Raw genomic sequence first — 23,389 nt, 5'->3', positions numbered from 1 at the left:
GGGAAATCGCTGTTTATTCTGAGAATGTAGAAGCTCATAAGTGTACTTTGTGGAAAAACTCAGGGTTGTTAAATGTAAAAGTACCGGCAAATACATCAAGCATTGAGATTTTAATAATTGAGTCGGTTATTTTCAAAACCACACGAGTCCACAAAATTCACTTTCGAGAAAACTAAAAAGAAAAAGAATACTTTCTTTCTAACACGCCACTTTCTGCTCTTGTTTTCACCAAGAATAAATGGTATCTAGTTTCTTTTACGGTTGTAATTCACTGATATCTTTTGAGTGTAGTGTTACAAGCTAAATGTAATTTGAACTCTTGCAAGAAAGTTGTGAGCTACGAGAACAAAGCTATGTATTGTGAGTTCTAGAGGGAGGATGCTAGACAGAAAGATCAAAATTATGATTTGTAAACTAAGAGAACTGCAGGCAAGAACATAATTATCGCAATGACAGCGAGTTTTATAAATTCACTCTTGAAATACTTATATTCCTTACGATATTGAAGGAACATAGTGTGACTCATGTGGTTATGCTATTCTTCACTGCCCCTGCTGTGCTTTTCAGTACTTTATTTGTGGTGAGTCAGCTGAGTCCAGGACTCATGTCGTTTAAATCTGAAGAAGACTATAGACCAGGATAATAAAGGCTCAGACTGATATCATTTTTGTGGTAAATGGTGCGTTTAAAGAGAGTAGTTAAGGATAGATGTCATCTGGGTCGATGCACCGTATAGAAGTTTACCAATGTTTTAGAGGTGCTTGCTGTCTTCATCTTCAAGGCGACAGAGCGCAACATCCCAAAACACAGTCATCGTTACATCCGTAGCCACAAATATCTTAAATCTTTACGACCGTTTATCAGCAACCAGAGATGACTAGTTATTGCTGTTGTGTCTCTGTTTATGTATAGGTCTCTTTAAAAGTCTTTCATCATGAAATTTTCTAAGATTATTCCCAAATTATTTGTTTCTACTAAGCATGATCCATGTTCAGTAGGGAAAGAATTCAAATTTGGTAAAAAAAACTGTGCATGAAAGTTGTTTAGGTTCTGATTAAGGTGGCGATGAGTAGATTGGTCTGTTTTAAATAGATGGCCCAGTCTAAGTTGTACCAAAGTTCTAAATTTGTTTCCCAACTAGCTAAGACAAAGTATCAATCCTCGGCTTTATTTTATTCTATACCTCTACACGTAGCCAGAACTTATGCTGTTCGTTCTTTATAGCTCTGTTCAATAATTCACTTCTTACAGCTTCGTTTTATGTTTACATTTAGCGTTAAGCGAGGCGCTGCGTGGTATAAATCATGTGTTATGGAGAGAAGAGGAATCCGTGCACTGATAGAGGAACACAGGAAACTGATATTGCACCTGTCTCTTGCTTCCATATTATCGTCTTCCCAGTTACTCCTCACCTAGCGAAAGTGCCCGTTCTTCGTCGGGGGGCTCTCTAAAGTGTGCCGAAGTAATGACTTCGCTTCTGTATTACGACAGTGTTATGAATATAATATTTCTGTTCACCAGAAAAGAATATCTTTCAAGATTATTATTATATAGTTTGCAGAGCAATTTATACGACAGTAAAGGCTCTTTGTTTGAATAGTCGTTCAGAGTGCCCTGTGTTAAGATTTAGAACCAAAGTGGTAACTACGGTAATTGTATGTAAGCTACCATAAGCTTCTACACCCAATAACTGTCTACTTTCAGTTCTCAGAATAAATATCTATTACTTTTGTAAGCAACATTAACTACGAAGGTATCTGAGGTGCATACGGCTTTGAAGATATCGATATTGGTGTGTAAGCTTGTAATAAACTAATACTCATGGAAGAAACACAGTAATTACATTTAATTCCCGTGAATTATTATATGTCATGAATAAATATGCGACAAATTATCCGTTAATCTGAAAGCCAAAAATTTATTGAGAAATTTTTTTATACGTTTCAGCCATTAAAATATTTATTTAGACATATAAATTATTTGTCATATTTATCGAAGTAAGACTATTTCGTCTTGTGAACTAAGAGTTCTTTAAATTTTAGAAGTCCGATGCTTTCATCAGACACCGAGTCCAGGTGAATGTAAAAAATGTTAAAAGATTATATATCGTAAGCTGAAATAAAATATAGTTTTATTTTCGACTACTTTTATAAATCAGTAAGCATTACCTTCCAGCAGCTGAAGTTACACCTGAACTGACCCGAAGAAGGGAATAAAATCAAAGCAGATATCACGTAAACACGATCTTTGCTAACACTGAAGAATTGAACACTGGGGAACACGACACGAACAGAGACGATGTTAGGGTAGAGTTCTCGATATTGGAAGGAGATTCACAAAATTCATTATGTTGTAAAAGGGTTGTGAGGCTTGCCTCCAGCACTGGACTTCTATAGAAGCAGAGGAAAGAGAATTGATGAAGTATCGGAATAATGGATAAGAATAGTGTGCTACGGACTGGACAGAAAGATTTAACAACTATCAGTCAAAGAAAATGGGGAACCATTCGAAATGTACATACAATAGATCCGGAATATAAAGGGTACAGGTCGGACAAATAGGGCTTTCTGGAAGAAAGAAGTTGCATTGGGAGTGGCTACAAAACTCCCTTGTATTACAGCCCGATATTCTGAGCCAAATCGATGTATTCCATGACTTAACATTGTATTTATTCTTTTTCTTCAGATTTTGCGGATTAAGCCTTATATGCTGTTTCAATTCATGATTAATTCCGACATTACGAACTTATTAAGAGATATGGTAGAACGCCTTGAGGTCGTGATCAGCACGACGTAAGGCCTCTCCGTTGTTTTAACGGGGCATTAAAATACAGAAAATGCGGACACAAATCCACGATTTAGAACGAGCGATCACTGCAACCATCAATAAAAATAATTTAAATGATTTTAGTCTTCACCTCAGCCCCCCCAAAATATTTTTCCGCAAATTTATATATTCTTATCGGTTATCATTCCTGTCGTGGGAACTACATGTTGAAATTACAGCAATTTTATTGATTTTTATGAATTGAAGAAGAAGAAGAACATAACGGTTTTGTCTTTCAGTGTTATAATGGTTTCCTTTTTCAAATGCCAATAAATAAGAAACTCGGGCCAAATAATGACACTGTTATTAATATGGACGATCGTGACGAAATCATTGAAGTCGTTTGTGTTGCAATTAGAAAGAAACACGTATCTGTTAGGAAGTAAAAACGGACGCAGACCACAGCATCAGCAGTTGCGATCCAGACAGTGAGATTCGAGAGCTGTTAGTAAACATTTTTATTTTTACTAGTTAGTACAAAGGTGCTTGTAATATAAAGGGAATTAATGTTACTCTTTTATAACTGTAAAAAGTGGATGAAATATGTGTTACTACACATAGCATCAGCGGCAATTTAGTGTTCTTGATAATGAAATCTGTTATGTAGTTCGTATGTGAAAGGTTTTTGCTAATAACAATTCAAATATAAATACAAAGTATGAAAATAGGCGTGCTGATATACGGTAATATCTTGTTGAATATATTTTTGCTGTGGTAAAATTTATAATGAGTGGAAATAAGCTGTTTCAGAAAATTGAACCAAAATAGATAGGACAATGGCCAGAAGATAGTCTTCGAGAAATTTTTACTGCATTTGAAAAAGTTTGTAAATTAAATGATAGTCTATTGGTTTAAGAAAATTAAATTAATTTCAATAAAATGTGCTGCATTGCCGATAATAAGTACAACTCTATGGCTTTTTGTGAATACGGCATTGAATCATCGGCAAACATAAAAATTGAAAAATATCTGGTCTGACTAGCGACTAGCAGCTTACCGTGCTGGGCCCTATCCCATTTAGTAAATCTATGAAAAATAATTATTTAAAACTGTCTACATACAATGTTTCTGCAAGGTTTAAGATGTCGTGATAACGAAATATGAAATTGCACTTATCATTCTGAACCTGCGTTACATCACTTTAAATCAGGTAATTTCTAAAACGTATTTATTATTCTGATCCCTGCCCTAGTGACTGATGTACATAGTCATTTCAGCATCTATTCTGAAAATGTTGGAGTCACAGTTTAAAATAAGGCACGACCACTTTCACCAACTAATTAATTTCATGAAGTACATTTCTTTTTCAGAGGCTAATATTTTCTTAGATAGGAAAGAAATACCCCCCTTTCATAAAATCGAAAAGTTCATTACCCTGCACGTAATTTTCTTCAGCCACTTATAACCCCCTTCCTTCGTTCAGTTCAAAGTGTATGATAAATATTGCGTTGCGCGAAATGGAACACTTTTGTTTTTAAAAATATAAATACGTACTGTTACTTCGAGTTAACAGAAAGAATAAAGCAAATGGTTGTGTCAGATATTTTAATAGAACAGTTAACTTTCATCGCGGTGTAATTAAACCAGTAATTGCTGTGTCAGTATCAACTGAATGTTGTTCTATGCAGCGAAAAAAACAAAATACAGATTGACATATATCGTCAGAGGACCCAATCTGACGTGCCAAGCTACGACGATATATAGAATTTGGCTTTGCAATACAGTCTACCGTTTTTATTTTATTTGTAGTGTTCTGTCTGAGGACAGGTCCATATGAACAGGATCCTTCCATCCTTTTCTTGGACTGGGACCTGTTCATATACGTTCTTGGCAGATGATCCAGAAGTGGTTTGCCATTGCCTTCTTCTGTGTGTGAATGGAGTAATTGTTGGGATGCCACGGAGAAACCTGAGAAGCCCCCGGAGGAAAACTCCGTGTTGCCTAGACCACGGCCTTGCACAACACAAGTTATAAATTCGGGCACCGCCGGGAATCGAACCCGAGACCCCAGGATTACAAGGCCAGCGTTCTAACCGCTAGACCACCGTGGCAGTGCACAGTCTACCGTACACACTTATAATTCTTGGCACTGTTATGCCCGAACGTTCTGCAGCATCCACGCAGATAATGTATAACTACATAAGGTGACCATATACCGATATAGGCCCAAAAACTAAGTCCACGTTTTTCTGAAAAACCCCCTCAGAGGAAACAGCGAAGTATCAGCCCCCTAACAGGATTTTTAATATCACGTCCAAGATTCGAATACGCCTGCACCAAGATGCAAAGATTTATGCGTAATATTAATCAGAACACATCCCGCCCTTACAACTGTGACGTATGCAATATCGGCTTTGTAACATTTATTTCTATGCTGGCAGAGAAACTGCAAGGTTATCAGTAAACATTTCAGTTCAAACTTAGAAAATCCCATATCAACAGAATGAATGCTGCAATTACCCTGATCTATAATTTATAATAAAACAGACTGGGACCAAATTGTACTAGGCATAGTGACTGATTCTGGGCCTCTAAATACGCACGCTTGGACTTCTGCATAAAGCGGTGTTCGTACCTGGATTCAGTTTCAAACGCCATGTTAATATGGTTTTTGCAAAAAGTATGCAGAAAAAAAATTAGCTGCAGCAATTATAACAAACAACATATATTTTAGATCAGTGGTATTCAATCTTTTTTGTTCGCGTACCCCCATATATAATTTCTCTTCAACTTTGTACCCCCAAAGTTGTTGGTGTATAATTCAAGTTATACATAGTATATAATCTAAATCTAAAATAAATTAAATAAATTACATTGCCGATTATTCAGTGTTTATCATAAAATAATGTATATATTTTTTAAATGTCACGTACCCCTTATGATGTCTTCGCGTACCCCAGGTTGAATACCACTAGTCTATGTCAGTGGTATTCAACCTTTTTTGTTCGCGTACCCCAGATATAATTTCTCTTCAACTTTGTACCCCCAAAGTTGTTGGTGTATAATTTAAATTATACATAGTATATAATCTACATCTAAAATAAATTAAATAAATTACATTACTAATTATTCAGTGTTTATCATAAAATAATATATATTTTTTTAAATTTCACGTACCCCCTCAGATGTCTTCGCGTACCCCCGGGGGTACGCGTACCCCAGGTTGAACACCACTGCTTTAGATAGCAGACGGAAAGAAGCTTAAGTAAACGGCGTCATACATTTACCATATTTTCTCTTAATCAGACACAGAAATGTATCCTTAGTTATCAATTTGCTTATCTATACCAGCTTCTTTATCAGCGAATTGCATGAGAAAATTTGACGTTTTATTTTCAGCAAAGAAACTGAAAAATTATCGAAACATTAAATACACTCGTTTTAAGCAAAGGTACGCAATGCAGATTGGTGCAGACTAAATAAAATCCATATTTCAGTAAAACGTGGATAAACATAATCTTTTAAATTGGGTTCGCAGTACTGCATTTAGCAGACTGCGATTAAAGCTAAACGTAATTTGATGACGAAAACTGTACTCATTTTTGTTTGCAATGGCCGTGACTGACAAAGTGTACGGCAAGAATAATTATAGTTGAAGCATATTCAGTGTTCGCTGTTTGGCTCCGAACGATAGACATTTCGTGTGATATTAATGAACATCAGCAGCGCTTCGTAACACAGGTAAGGCAGAAGGAAGGGAGTAGCGTTTGTTTAGCATTTCGTGATGTTCTTTGGTGTAGACAATTCGATTCCACTTCCGCCCCTTCCAACGACTTCGTTCTGTTAGAAGATTCTAGTTGTTTGTGGTGCGTGCGTGATAAACGTTTTCCTCAGTTTTGTGCTTCTTTCTGTGAAAGTGAATTGTGTTCTATACGTAACTAATAAAAGATTCTCACTGGGAGTTTAAAATGCTGTTCGGATTCATATTCACGAAGACAACAACTTGGTGAGTACATATAGTTTATATTTCAATGGTTGTTTCGTTTTGTAGTTTTACTTTGTCAGCCATTTCTTCCCCATTACCTGCTGGGAAAGTTATATTTCGCAGCCTGACGACCGTTCACACAGTCTGTACTACATTTAAACCGTTCAGTCCATTGACGAATTTATTAATTCATATTTTAACTACGTAAAAGTTTTGAGATTCCATAAACGTTTACAGGTTGCTGCATTAAACTTTGTGATAAAGTTTAAGTCAAATGCATACAAAATAATTACTAGCATTTTTCATGACGTGCCGAACGAACAAAGTGTTACAAGAGAACAGATCCAATCTCCACTCAAAATTTTCAGAATGTCTCTGAATTATTTTAAATGTCTCGCAACTGTTTGAAGAACATCAGTATTTTATTGTTTGCAGCTAGAAATTAAATGTACACTACACACGTGCTACATATTGCTCCGACTATGGTTTGAGAGAAACACAATGCAAAACGATGCCAATGGTAGACCTACGTCTCCAGACATTATTCGTGAATACTTTCCCCGGTTGAATGCATTCTAGAAAGTTGAAGTGGGGTCTAAGTGATATTTTAGTAGTTCGGTATGCCATTCAGATCATGAATAAAAGTCACAGGAACGAAAATACATGGACAGAATTTCGCCTCGTAACTATAACAAGAGTAACATTACAAAAAAGAAAACAAAAACTGTGCTGTTTATGCAAGATGACGCCAGGACTCTCGTACGCCGCTTACACACAGTTCCTCAAACAAGAGGTTGATAGGCACACGGTACCCTTTCATGGCAAGAGAATGTTGTGGTTTTGTTGCGCCTTGCGCACACTGGATTATTACAGGCAGCGTTAATTAATATGAAACATTATTATTTTGCTTACTCATCTGAAGCAAATGTAATTTCACAAATTTATACCATACCCTGTCTATTGAAGGAACAATTTCATTAGCTCTCCACGTTTTTGCTAGAAGCTCGGTGTTTAAGAATTTCGACAACTGTGTGGATATTCTTTTCTGTAGTGTTTAGCACGGGACTGGGTAATTACTTTTTCTTCATGGTGACCACGGAATATAGTGTCACAAGAAAATTCTTCAGTTAGAAAATTGTAAACTTAACAATTCTTTATGCACTGGGTCGGTATCGTTACGTGTATAATAAACTGTGTTGAGATTTTCTAGGGAAATAAAAAGGCTTAAATATCTTAAACATTCATCAGTGTATACATTATATTTCGGAATGGGAAAAAAGAAATTATGCTGTGTAAATACTGCAATAAGGGTAAGCTCTTAAATGGCTCCCGATTTTAAGATCGTGGTTTGATGTGGCTCCTGTACGTATGTGGTAAGCAAACCGGTGTTCGCTGTCATTCCGGTAACCGTGAACCCTACACGTTGCTATGGTAGCAAATGTGTCGTCTCATCCCTACCCCTACTGTTCAGAGCATTCCCACACTCATGGCTTTTATGTTCTACGGGTTGCGTTAGGCGGCGCCAAGCCACATTTTATGCATCGTAGTATAAAACTAAATATTGATTATCCAATATGGAAAAATAGACATGTTTTCACTTTAACGCCAATAAATATTACAGACTAGTATAGTCGGCGCAGTAATTTTAGGGCCGGTGGAGGAGCTGGCGGACGGGCCTACTCTGTGTACCTGAGGTGGCACGGTCAGTGTATTTCTTTTGTTTGGGCGCTCAGTCCGATAAGCTCCTCGGTGCAGTCAGCATTATGCTATCGCACAAGAGACTCGCTCCTAGCCTTCCACTTGAAAATTCCACCCACACAGCAATATTCATTTCAGTTGGCAAGCCTGGACAAACCGCAACTCGGCGTACCACATCTGAATCACTAGGACGTTTGTACACACTGTAATCGATTATTTGTATATTAAAGACGTTGTTTTAACTCTAAATGTCATGTAACGTCAAATTTTGACTTTTTTTAAAAAAAATTCACGTACTTTTATTATTAGCACGTGTCTTTGCTTGCATTAACTACTAGACGCAAAGTACCATGCCGACATAGTAACTTAATATTTTAAATAACTTTAAACCATTTACGATTCCTACCTATTATGACACATGAGCCGGAATAGTATAGTCAGTATAGTGGCTAGCTACGGGCTGGACGACTGGGGTTCGATCCCCGACTGGGGCAGAGGATTTCTCCTCTAACCTCTGTGTCCCACCCGACCTCCTATCCAATGGGTACCGGGATCCTTTCCCGAGGGTAAAGCGAGGCCGGGGCATGATGCTGACCATTCACCCCTATTTAGTGCCAAGGTCAAGAATGAGTAGGAGCTATAACACCTCTCCCCCTCAAGCGACCTATATTGCGTGTAGCGAGACTACTTTACGTTTTTACCTTTTACCCTATTGTGACAATACTGTGTAAAATTATAACTAGATAATTGTAAAAAAATTAGAAACGAAAATAATGTTCTTATGACTGTCAGTGATCATAAAGATTATAACAAGGAAGTGAAATACTAGATATTAATTAACTTAAATGTAGAAAATAAACCACCGATGTAGAGTAAATACGCATTTAAAAGTAATGTAGAGTGAATCATTTCAAGACAGGTTACTAACTAATATAAGATCGGCAGAAAGATGAATACGATGTAGGAATACCAAGGGGTGGCTAAAATCAGGGATGGGTAAATTCGTAAAAAAATTAGGAACAGAATATTAAACTAGATTCCAAAAATAGTTCTACCTACAGTTAGCACAGCAAGAAGGTCTTTTCTCACGTTGATAGAGAATTCATGGCGGGGAGGCTCAGAAATGTTTGCGGAAGAATCCTGACACTGAAATATTTGTCTGTACACGGCGGTATCGATTACGTCTGTATCGATCGTAAGTACACAATACATGCCGTGGTAACAATAGCTCTGTACACTACACTACACTTTATTCATCATTGACGTGACAAAAGTTAGCCTGCTAGGTGAGTAACCAGGGCTCTATTTCGAGGAGGGGCAGGGATTTTTGTCTTCGTCACCACGTCCAGCCCTTGTCAAATATACGAGTATATCCTGTCCAGTAGATATCAGCGGTTCTGTCCTTGATTACTCGTAAATCTGACACTCGTTACCATCTAGAGCCAAGATTAAGAATACCTGTCCACAAATGACGAGAAAAACCCTGCTGTGAGAAGTCGTTTCTAGTGCGGTGCAGGGGGAATGTTTACTGCCTGGTGGACTAGAGGGCTGCTATTGGTGGGAAGTTTGATACGTCAGAGTTTTACTCTACTACACACAGACTGAAAACATCAAGCAGTTAAGAGTAGCGTATAGTGAGTGCACCTGTACTGTGTTCTGTGGGTGTTGTGATAATATTCTAGATTAAATCGCTGTGCCTCTGTGAGGTAATCTTAAAGCTGTACCCATTAGAACACATGAAAGCCTGTCGTCTGTTGTTCGCTCAGTGGTTGTGGAACGAATGCTTTTAGGATCGGTCGCCACTCACCGCGAAATCTTGCGCATGCGCGTATATCGAATTCCTAGCAGGGATTTTCTCCTGGTCTGCGGACTGTAGTTTTACATATTAAAGGTCATAATGGCATGGTGTTTAAACAGAGGGATAACTTTACCTTCTTTTTCGACAGCTGTTAGGCTCCTCAGAGTGGGTGTCGGCACTTCTCAAGGTCACAATACAAAAGACTAAGACCTATGCAGTAAGCCGAGCGGCCATTATGATTGGCTTGGGTAGTTACCTAACATAATATAGGCATAGTCTATTGTAAAATCGTAAACTCGTTTTTTACGAAAAAACCATACATGCGTATTTATAAAATGCATTGAAGTATATTTCAATTTTTCCTGTGCTAATTGAATTTTAGGTTTATAAAGCCTGTTTCATAAATTCTGGTCCAGAAATCTATCTTTCTATCTCTTTCCGACAAGACCCCTATTTCTCTTACCAGTGGGTTGAAAAGTCAATGCTAACTTTAGTAATCTGTAAGCCTGTATCTAAAATAATAAAACTAAATCTAATTCAATATATTTTTTCAAGCATACCAGAAGCTTCTGCTGGAAATCAAATGTTTTAAATTTTAAAAACTGTAGGCGTGTTTTAGAATTTTGATACATACGTTTAACATCGTAGGCCCTGGGAACACTTCAGTGCACTTGGTGATAAATTTTGAAAGAACTGACTTCCAGATGACAATCAGTCACTGACGTTGTGAATCAATGCAGTCACGCAAAGTACTGGATAAAGCGCCTTCTGTGCGTCATTGTTTCCGCATTTCGCAACGTCTCGCAGTGAAAAGCGCCGAGTAGAATAATGCCTACTTCCATGAAAACTGGGTAGGACTAGAAATGAACGACAACGGAACGAGCACGTCATGGCTTAGCATTTGCATTCACCGCACCTACATTGAGAGATGTTTCTGTTCGCTGCTAGTTGTACGAACAAGTGTGGAGCATTGGAACAGTTTGATTTGGTTCGTGGTTCGTTTAGAACGCTGTATTAAATTCGTTCAGCTCGTCCATTTAGCAGTGAGGAGTCGGGGTATTTTGATTACGGGAAGAACATAGCACAATATATATTAGAATTAATTTAATTGAATCTGGAAGACTATATTTGTTTATTATTTTAATAGGCCAAGTACTAGCTTATGTTACGTGAGTAACACAGATTATACTGACATATACGCCGAAGGGTTAAAATACTTAATTTACATTACATGGTACAAAATTTACAGTTTTGATGATGTACGATGTGTAAACTCATTTTTTAAAATTATCCACGTATTATTCTGTTATGCGATGATTATACACAACTAAAATCGTGAAGTAATGATTGTTACATAGAGATAAGCAAATTGCTTACATTTTATAATCGCTCTTTGAAACATTCTTGCCTTATACATAAATACAGCGTACTTATAAAATTTATAAAACGAAACACTTTATCAGAAACACAGAATTTTCAGAATAACCTTACTTCTAGGACTTGATATTATATCCCCTGAAAGCAAATTGCATTCTTACTGATTAATAGAACTGATTACTGATTGATAAAATTTATATATCTCAACTGATTAGTAAAATTGCCATGTAATTTACTTTGCTTACTTCGTGCATGTTTGACGAGTATTATATTTATTTACAAATTCTTAACTCGATCTATGACGTTCCTACCAATATATAATAAACATCTTTGCTTTATTCTAAAGCACATTTTGTTGCAGTATTGCCTTATGACCGCTAATATTTTTTTTCTTCAAAATCATCCATAATAAAATGACACGAAATTAAATAATGAAATAAAAAATCTTAATTATCCTTCCAACGTTATACTAATTACCTAAGTGTGGGTACGCAATGGCCCAAATCAAAGTGCAACTCTGACGTTATCCAAGAAGGACTGACGAAATGTTCGAATAACTCGAACCGTGTAGCCCGTCTTCCGGTGGCCAAGGTTCGGAATGGGTGGCTGCGTTGTACGAAGTTCGAATCCAGTGAGACGGAAAGAGTTCCCGGCTGTGCCCCACTCAGATGTCTTTATTCTGGAACTGTTCACATTTAGATTTTATAAAGTCTATCAGTAGTCAAGGAATCAAAGTTTTTATTATGTGTTTTACTTACTTTCGACCGAATAAGTTTCTAAAGCAAACCAAAATATATACGTGTACAAACATGCCTCTTTATTGAATCACAAAAACTGAAGTGTATTTGTTTTTCCCATGAAAAGAAACCGATGGTAGAAGGACAAATTAATCAAATTCGAACTCGCTAGTAACAAGTAAGCGTGCACAATAAAACTTTCTTGCATGTACATAGCTTGAGAAAGGTTTGGAGAGCTCTTGAGAGTTTTCAAAACCAAACAAAGTTCCAAAGAAGAAGAGAGAAGTGGCTGGTTCTACCCAGTGGGCGCCACCTCGGGTATTGACCTATTTTTGAAATACACGCCGGGGTATATGAAGATCGTATGAACAGCATAAAGCTCTCAGTGAAAGTACGGCGTATGAAAGTTTAACGTGTACACTCCCTCGATCTTCTTCCAGAAAGTTCTTCAAGTACGTCCGAGCTCTTCATCGGATATGACGCAACTTCGGAACACTTCGTTTTATTCTGTCCCGGGGATAATAATGATTAATTTGTTATGAAGCCAATGTTCTCGAGACCTATATTTCAGTCCCACTGTCTACTTTGTGTATATAAATATATAAATATATATATATGTAGCAACAAATAAAAACAACAGAAGTCTGCTTCTACTGCTATAACTATTAAAACTACTCATATATTAACTGAAATGTAGATAGTATTTTGACATGTACTATTTTTAGAAGTCAGTGGGCTGGTCGGTCACTACTTCACGCACGACCAAGACCAAGAAACCTCCGAAAAGGAGGCGGCTAAAACCCACAACAGGGTTGTAGTGCCGAGAAACAACAAACAACTATTTTTAGGAAAATGTAATTTGGTTTTTAATATAAGTAACAAGTTACGCTCTGTAATTTTAACTTTATTTTGAAGTGCCTTTGGTTTATTAAAAATAATTGATAAAATAGGTTCGCTATTTGTTTAAAGATTGCACAATTCTGAATATAATAGACTTACATCTTGTAAAGTAAAATTTATTCTCAAATCTAAAAGTAAATGTCATTAGTCAATACAACTACAGCTGTATTTAAAATCAGTTGACAACGAAAGGGTTAAACGTATATGCACATTTGCCAACAAAGGTTTTTTTTTGTCAAAACCTTCCGGATGTCGAATGAATTTTCATTTTGCAGAACAGGGTTGGATTTATTTTAAACACCAGACATACACACATTCCACTGTTGATATCAACGACATACAATTTTAAACCAACATCTAAAGGCCTAATTAGGTTTAATGATGACGATAAAATACAGTTATTCCAGTCTGTGGCTCTAAGCCATAAAGTTACATGAGGACATAAGGTGAAGCTCAGTGCTCCCCGTATCTCAGAGTTAGATGGCGATGCGCAATTAAAAAAATCCCCGACAAGTTTTATCCCCGGGGAAAGTGTCCTTCGTACTTACAGGATGGACTTCAGAAAAATTGAGGCTGGGAATATTAGTGAATAGAAATAAATCATACCCTGTTCCCGGAAGCGAACCCGACTCTGAAATTTCCAGGTCCACTGCGAGTGAAAGGAATCAGATTTGGGAAACAAATCAGCATGTCATCTTACAGGAATTAAGTTTCATAATTGTTTGCCTAACGTCTTTAATTCAATTAATGCATTTTATTTCCCTTTTAAAAGAACACATTTCTGGATAATTAAAACTTTAAATGGGACTGTTTAATGGAAAGGCATTCCAAACTTTAACCAATATATAAAACAATTAAAAGTTTAAATGAGATAACTTTTATCGATACTTATTGCGTTGCCACTCTGTCAGAAAAAAAAATAGAGAAATGTTACAGCTAGTGACATTCTCGGGGCTTGAAATTTGCGATAAAATACACCTTTACCTTGTAAGTAAACAGGTATATAGTCTGACCCAGCCCATTCCTGAACAGAGAGTTCATTTATATTGAGGTATTTCCGCATAAACTTATTTAATATTTTCTATTGACCTGGGCAGAATGTGTTATGCATAAATTATTATGTGATCGGTATCTCCCTGAATATTTCGTTCGTTATCAGTGATTCTTATTGTTATGGATATCTCTTTCCTTTTCCTGGTGCAACAGAACTCACACAAACTGTTTGCCAGAATTAGTGAATTAAAATACATGAATTTATAAATTTACCAATGGTTTTGTATGGTTGTAAGACATAATTCTTCAATTTTATGGAAGAGCATACAGGTTAAATACTGAGAATGAGAGTAGGAATGAAGTTTTTAGGAGAATATCTTTGCTTACGACAGATAAGTAACAAAGAATTACGAATAATCAGATCTATATAATTAAAAACTCTGTAATTTTCACTCTTCAATCAATATCGTCAAGACAATTAAATGAAGGAGAATGTGATGAGTAAGGCATCTGTACGTCAGAGAAATGAGAAATACACAACATGTTTTGAAACGGAAACTTAAGACTAAAGACCCACTGGAAGACCTAGGTATAGATGAAGAGATAATATTAAAATGATTCTTAGAGAAATACTTTATGAAGATGTAGACGTCATTGGAGTGCCTTTAAATGGGTCTAATATAAGCTTTGTGATAACGGCGACGAATATTTTGTGTCCATAAAAGCAGGAAATTTCCTGACTGGTGTGTAATTTTGAATTACTATAAATGGTTCTGTATTTAGGTAGTGGGTGTTATAATCGTCAGAGAAGTATTTTGTGCCGGGTTGATTTAGGGAGATGACAGCTGAAAAGTCTGTTTGTGTGTGGGATGACAGTATCATCAGAGAGCAAGTCATTATTTTTAATGGCCTCTTTCCAGAAACATTCAGCTTCCTTTACTTCGGATTTCATAAGTCTTTTGTTGATCATTTCTGAACCTTGGCGTACACCTTACCACTTCTGTGAACTGAACAGACTACAACAGGAAGTGACGTTCCGAATTTTTCACTTTATCGTCTCGTCCAGGGCGACTCTCGAGATCTCTTGGATTTCTGTCTGAACGTCGCTGTGAGAACCTGAAGTCTCACTTAGTTAACACTTCCAAGTAGGCATATATAGTAAATACCAGACCTCGTTAATAATTCTGCACGTAGGAACATGCAGGACGTGACAGCCTATATCAGAAAATAATACCATAATTTACGCCTGTATTTTCATGGAATTTAAATAAATTATCATCGTAGTAATGAACTTTAAGGTACAGATGCTCCCCATGTACACAGTCTGGTCCAATTGCTGTTTATTTGCTCGTTCAAGCTTACGGAATGGCCTCTGAGTCACACGAGATTAGAATGTCATGTGATTTGAATCGATTATTGCCAAGTTTCAAGTAAAACTAATTTATAGCCATGTAGTCAGTGCAAAAATAGAGAAACTATTTAAAATAAATAAGAACAAAAATATATACGTCACTGAGAGGGAACATATTAATGAACTGTATACATTATTATTTATTAATCTATACAAAATGTCCTGGAAGTTATAAAACCTAAATATTTATTTGGAAATGGTAAATTGAGCATTGGCCTATGTGAAAGACCACTCAGCGACTGTTTCATTGGTCTCACCATAATTTATTTTCTCGAAACGTTTGAAATAATAAACACTCACTTAATTAGCAGTTAGCTTAAGGATATGAAAATATAAATGGGTATTTATATATATATATAGATAATAACACTGGAAGCAGATATATAGCCCGTTGTTAGTTATAACTGCTCATAAAGCTGGCAGTTCACAAAACAAATAAAGATTGGCCACGATCTTTTTAAGTGCTTTGAATCTCGGTGACTGGAAATCATATTGTATGGATTAAGAGAGAGGCTTCACCTGACATTTTTAGGTGGGTAAGATAGTTTATTATAATGAGACGTGTAGCACGCGCAGTCAAAATATTTATTGTAAACCTTGAATACCAGATTTCTTCTACACGTTTTCATAGGTTTGGTAGTTGGGACACGAACAGATAAGCACGAGTATTTGCTCTGAGAATCAGGAACGCGTAAAAGTTTCGCTCGGTTCGGATGTGGACAATTCTGCAGCGTAAGTTACGTACTGCGTACGTGTAGCTAATTTATTAAGATAAAGAGGTGAACAGTGAACTAATTTTAATTGACTGAGGACAGCATTTTCGAGATACATAAAATGAAAAATGATAAGATATTTTTATACATACAACAGTCTTCTTGGAATAAGTCCAAAAGAAGCAACAAAGTGCCTTTGAGAGCGAGAGAGAAAATAAAAAAAAATTCAAATGCCTGATAATGAAGAGCTTTGTGATTTGTATTCTCCATTCATACATACATACAACTTCATTACATTGTCATGGATCCAGAACCCAGTAAGATAAATTTATTATTTGGAATGTCATAGTAATGCAATACATAATGTACATACTACATATACTATTCAAGTACAAGTATTACAAGTTCAATTCATACCATTATAATTATTTTACATATTATAAACAAAGGGTTTACATAAAGTAGTGTGACATGTTAGAAATCCACCCACTACGTGAAGTAGTTAATTAGTATTACCCATTTATAAAGGGTATATACAAAAGAATGGTGGGCTAACAACCAGCTTAACTTTTGAAACCGCACCATTCTTTTGTGTATACAGTGTATTATATAAATACAAGAAAAATTAGAAAATTATCGATCGATTAAATGGAGTGTGTGATTAGGACAAGATGATAGACTGTTGAAAATTTTGATGCGCGCTTATATGAGAGGTTGGCAGTTGTTCTAAGAAACTGATTCTTATCCCTTGTGCTGATGCTGTGTACAGCGGAATTAGTTTGCAAATGTTCTTGGTTATTTACAGTGATGTTAATTAAAGAACATGTGTATTCACGTGAGAGATCGAAGATCTCTTATCCCTGAAATAGTCTTCTACATGAATCTGTAGGTTTGACACCAGCCATTAATCTAACAGTTTTCTTTTGTAAAGTGAATATAATTTTTCTGTTAAATGAATTACCCCCATACAATTATTTCATGCTTGAATATGGAGTGAAATTTGGCAGAAAAAACTGATTTGAGTGTGTCACTATTGCACTCAAATCACATTCTTCGTGTGATCAAGCAAAGAATTATGAAATGGACGAAATATGTATCATGCTTCAAAAAAATAAAAAATTCACATAAAAGTTTAGTAATAAATCTGCAGGTGAGAGATCAGGTTGGAGTTATAGGCCTACCGGGTGAGAATAATTTTAAAAATGGCTCTTAAAGGAATGAATTATTAGGATATAAACTATTATCAGATGACTGACGCTAGAATTCGATTGGGGGTTTTTGTGTGAAAGGCAATGGACCCGCGGGATAAGTAAAAGAGGGCAATTTCTCGGCCAACTGATCGAATCTCTGTTCTTCAGAAAAGTATTCTGCTTTGTTGTGTTAGAACACAGTATTTTTGCGGCCAACCTGTCAAGAAGTAAGTTTGCAAGGAACGGAATGCTGAAAAAATTAATGTCGCCTTTGTTTGCAGAATAGAAAAGGGATCTTTTCTCTGGGTTTGTTTTATTTATCTTGTTGTTTTATAGACCATTACCTATGTTTTAACCAGGAGAAAAAAACAACAACTCATCCATCATGCAGAGAAACCTAAAGTACTTTGTTCCAGTTTTACAAACTCATATTCAACAAATGGATGAAATTCTTACCAGAAATGTTAGCAGAAGGATTTTAAATGCCATAAAGCTTACAGACAGAGGACACAAATAATGGTAAAGCCTATATCAGACTTTTTCAAAGCTGCATGCTCCAGTTGCCTTTATGAAAGGAAACAAACCTGGAAGTGAACGTACGAACACTGCCGCATCTAATCTCTTTTCGTAAGTGAGATGTTCTGCTTGTGACCATCCATTGGCACGGAGGATAGACGGACGGACGGACGGACGCATTGTGACGCTGTCTGGCGCCGTCGTCACATTGTTAAACTCAGACGCCAGCGCTCTCAATCTCAAGCATTGCAAGTGGCACGGGGCGGAGATGGAGTTTGAATACTGGGCATTGAACACACACCAAACCGATTCATGATCGCTACAAGGTTCATGAGGTTATGAATGAAATTTTGGGTTTTGGCATTGTTCCTTACGTGTGGTGTTGCACACAGCTCTCAGGAAGCCTATCACCCTGTCTTACATGTGGAATATGCATGTTATCGACCTGACCTGCGTGACTAAATGTAATAGCGATGGTACAATTGTAAGTAACAAATGTTTTAATTAAAATTCAGTTCAGAATAATTCTGTCATTTCATATTCTATTCAGATACAGGACATTAAAAATATTTAAAAAATTCTTGTTGCGGAGTTCACGCTTAGAACCTCACCATGAGACATGAATAGAAACTTAAAATATACAGAGTCTATGTTGAGTTTCTTAGATTTTTTTTATATTAGGAAGAAATATACACTTACTCGAGAATATCAGACAATAAGCAAATGGCTCTTAGTTGGTTAATGCACAGCATTACTCCGGTAGCGATGTATTTCCGAGACAAGAGATTGAGACTTTTAACACGTTGTGTTCTTTCCAAGTGGATCTCTGTTTCAACAAGATTTTCTTTCACTAAACTGTGAAAAACTTAATTTTGATTCTATCCACGATTATGTTTTAAACTTGTTCATACCTACTCAGCCTGCTAATCGCTAGTTTGCTTTCCATTGTTTATCTTTACATTCTGCCTGTTTCTTCCTCTCTTATTCTCTACCTTTCAGTGTTTCCTTCTTTAGTCCTTCAGAATCACCGCTCTTGTCAGTCGAGTTACCAATATCTGATTGTCTTGGCCCACGCTCAAATTTCTGCCCCGCATGGGCGTGTAGTAACTCATATTTCCCCCTACTTAGACATTGGCATTTCAAGAGAATGTATTTCACTACTTGATAATAATTTAAGAGAATTTTTATTCTTCTGTCGCGAATAATGTCACTAATTTTGATGTGTCTTAACGAACTACGGCGGTTGCTAGGAGATGAACTGGACTGAACTATTTCGAGACCCTGCTATGTGACAGACAGCTTCATTGATGACGGTACGTTCTACCAAATTTTTAGGATCGTATGAATATCTGCTGACGGAAGAGCCTGTATCACTATCTAATTAGTTACTGTGGAATAATGCATTATTTTAGGAATATTTCATATCAAGGTATTTTCTACAAACCTAATGAATTAAAATGATCTTGGGCATTGTCTGTTGTTTGAGGTGTGTTTGCTACACGCCTAGACAACGTTTAGGGAGTTGACCTTACACTCTTATTATGCTGATAAGTTTTAATTTTAATAACAGATTTGTGTGCTTCCCTATTTTTTATATAAGTGGCATCGGCTGGAATCAAACCAGGACTTCTCAGAGCAGAGTAAAAATGCGTCTAATGAAACTTCCGAGGTGGATACTTATTTTGAATCAAGGCTTGTTTTCATGTCTGTTGAGACTATCCCTGTCAATTGGAATAAATTACTGCCGGAATGTTACTGAGACTGTCGTGTGATACTTATGTTAAGTGAAGTGATTTGGCCAGGGAATCCATTACAGTAACCCAAGTCATATTTAAATTATCCGGAACAGTTTCGTACTATGGTTGTCAAGTTCTTCATTCTGTTTCATACTTCGATCTTTTCTCGTGTTTCTATTTTGGCTCAAAATACAACACAGGATATACCAGAATGGCGCGGAAAGAAAACCCATGCTTCTACTCAGTCATTTCCGCGACCCCAGTGTCCACTCGTCAGAGCTCGTGTGCTGAGATGGCTTTGGTTGTATTATCCATTATTTTCCTGTGATTTTATTTATTTTTGTTTATTTTTGGGCGTTCTTGTTGGAAGGAATTACAGTTGAAACCGTGATCAGCAAGTTCTATTTTCATTTGCAGTATACTAAACTGAGACCACGTTTGTTTCAGCTGTGGGCAATGTTCAATCAAGTTGGCAGGCGGAACTTAATTAATGTGATGAACCCAGTTTTGCCCTATCTTCGGGTCCGCGTATGTCTTGATGCAACAGTGAGGCAAGTCTCTCATTGGTCGAAGCTAGGAAGCAGAACTGATCCGTGTATATTTGAGTTTGCGTCTGCTGTGCTTGCGATATCCACGTCAAACAGTTTGAATTCAACAGATGAAACGGAAATGCGTTGATCTTAGAAAGGAGATAGAATTACTGGAGACAAAATTGTCCCGACTTCCTGAGTCACCTGTTGAACCAAACACGGTTTTCGTTATTATTTAATGTTTCCGAAGAATCTTAAGGAAACTGCTTTTACAATCTACAAATCTTGTCTACCTCTAAAATATTGTTCACTTTCCTATCATGAGAAAGTGTACGTACAAATAATTATGGCTTTTAATACATGTTATTGGGTGCACACATACCTAATTTTTCCTTGTCTTTTCACTGATGATATTAAATCTACTACTCCTAATCTAATATACAACTCACTTTTCACTGTCTATTGTTCAGTATATAACATATCAAAACGAATAAATTTTAGAGAATACAGGTGTTATAAAACGAGCAATACGTTTGGTTTAACGTTCTTATTATTTTACGAGACATTTATTTATAAAACAGCGTACAAAATTTAAATTTGAATACATACTGGTTAGGAGTTTTGTCAGTCCGATACCAACAAAACACAAATTCTGCAGATAACGTTTAGTGTGGTTTCGTAACTTAATTTAAGTCCATTGAATAGTTTCGGAGACGAAACAAAGAGACGGGCAGGTAGTCAGACATGATGGATATTCCTGACATCACGTACTTAAGTCACTTTCGTCCTTATCTGTAAATGGAAGTCCTGTGTTGCAGCTGTACCTATTTCCAGTGCTGCAGGAAGGTCCATTAAATTCCAAGTCTTAGGTAAAAATTGCTTATAAAATATTTAGAATGTCCCTTTACAACAAAATTTTAAAACTGCGTATCTGTTGAATAAATTAGGTGTGATTAAGTCATAAAAATTAGTGGAGTCATAATGAAACTAAAGTTTTGGGGTTCCGCTCCAGGCTTTAGGCCACATTTTTCTAACACCAGATGCTTGGAAAGCGGCTGACTGGATGAGATGTATCCAGCGCCACGCTCCAAACTGGACCTCCCGATTTTATTATTAGTGAAAGCAGGAAGCTGTATTATTGACGCTACCGATGTTACCACAATTACTGTTCATTTTGTAAAATGAATGCAGTTCGCTAGTTGAGGAAACTGACCTCTTTTCCGGAGTGGCTGGGATACTGAAAATTTTTTGGGAGTCGCTGAAGAGTTTCTGTGTCTCGGAAAGGGTTGACGGAACTAGATATTGTTTATATTTTTGGCACAGGAAAATCGGGAAATGTATCCCTGAACTCATTCTGGCAAGTTAAGTCAGAACGAGATTACATGTAGTGTTCGGCCATGAACACTAGTTGCACCCGTGAAAGAGGCATCCTTGCACTTCGTCTGTTGAAAGATAACTGACGAACTGTCACGAGCAGGTAATAACATGACGTGACCTACGTGGGTTCTTCGATTTTGTATATTTATTAATCCAATATAATTGTAATGAGTTGGAGCAATCACTAAATGTTTTAATATAGGTTGCGTGACTTTTCGATCAGCATAATGTATTCATTATGCAACAGTTCACAAAGTGACGTAAAAGGAAAACTGTATATGTAGACTACACATTACTCTTTATCGAACTTAAAATAATTCCGGTACACATAGATTTAAGACAAACAGAAAAATTGCAATTGAAATTGTTGGATATAATTGTGTACACTTCAGACTTTTAATAATAGTTCACACACACAGAGAGAGATTACACTGACCACTTTCTCGTTGTCGCTGATAGAGAGCTTGACAAACTGGAATTTTAAAGCAATAGCAAAATTTTGATGCTGTATCATATATAAGTAGAACTTTTAGGAAGATCTCATGCCGTCTGTTTACCTTCACTTGCTGTCATGTAACATGTGTCGAAGAAAGCGTGAGTTAAATATTAATAAATTATACTATTTATCAATCCAGATATATGCATAATTTTCACTATTAAAGATTTCAACAACGAAAATTTTCAATACATTTTCTCGCAGCCATCATGTTTGTAATTTGACATGAAAATTTTTAGTAGGTGTAAACATTATATTTAATGTACGTTTGTGATTTATCTCCATACAAAATTCCACATGCTTTTCTTCATATTTTATAACTTATCTGTTATTAACTGAAATCTCAATATGAATTTAGTGCGGCCAACACGTTTTCTTTTTTGCATTAAACGGAAATATTGTCTGAACAGGCGATCTATGCTTTTCGAAAATCTATTAAAACACAGAAATAAAAAAGTGACACTAATGTGGCTCCAGCCTCAAACGTTCATACGACTATATTTTTTATATTATGGCTAGTAAAAACTTAAGAATTGGAAGTTTGGGGGTATGATGCTCATAGCAAGTGGAATATAAATACGAATTGGTTCAACGTTGTTAAGAAACAACCAATATATGTGAACGTAATATTACCTTAAACACATGTTTCAATATGAAATTAGCAATGCAAAAAATAATAACTACATTTCAGTAAATTTCACTATCAAAATTCAGTAATCCATGGCAACCCTGAATGTGTAAGAAGTTATGAGAAGAATTTATGAATAAAGCAGGCCTACATTTGTCGCTTTGGCGATACTGATGGGAATTTGATTTATAAAAATGAGTGATCAACTTGTGTGCGTAATTTCCCCTGTAACGCATTATGACTGTGTTTTGTTTGCAGTATATTAATCAAACGTTTCATTACTTGACCGTGGCTGTAACGAAGATTGTATTGGGGGGGGGGGAGGTTGTACGGACGCACGGACAAAAGCTTGTATTTTCTGATGGAAGGAAAATAGAGTACCGTTATCAGAGATCAATATTCAGGAATATTGTGATATCACTGAACGCGTAACCAGTGCCATAATTGCACAGGCCACTTGAAATGTTTGGCATTGTGTATGTGTTCAACTATTCTATCGTCACAGAAGTTGGTCCGAACGCCTCAATACAGTTTATGG

General features: G+C 36.4%; 1 long non-coding RNA gene across 1 annotated transcript in view; it reads left to right on the top strand.

Moving 5' to 3' along the window:
* Positions 1 to 6,473: 6,473 nt before the first annotated feature.
* Positions 6,474 to 23,389, top strand: part of LOC110828983 (uncharacterized) — a 239,085-nt gene continuing 222,169 nt past the window's right edge. Inside the window, exon 1 of the long non-coding RNA XR_015533830.1 lies at positions 6,474 to 6,772. This is a non-coding gene — a long non-coding RNA (uncharacterized LOC110828983). The remainder of the gene's footprint in view (positions 6,773 to 23,389) is intronic.

The sequence above is a fragment of the Zootermopsis nevadensis genome, unplaced genomic scaffold (assembly GCF_977971745.1).
Source record: "Zootermopsis nevadensis isolate Lab colony 2312 unplaced genomic scaffold, Znev_1.0 Znev_ptg000006l, whole genome shotgun sequence".
NCBI lineage: Eukaryota > Metazoa > Arthropoda > Insecta > Blattodea > Termopsidae > Zootermopsis > Zootermopsis nevadensis.
Note: the sequence above shows the minus strand (reverse complement) of the source record. Positions and strands in the feature narration are given on the sequence as shown.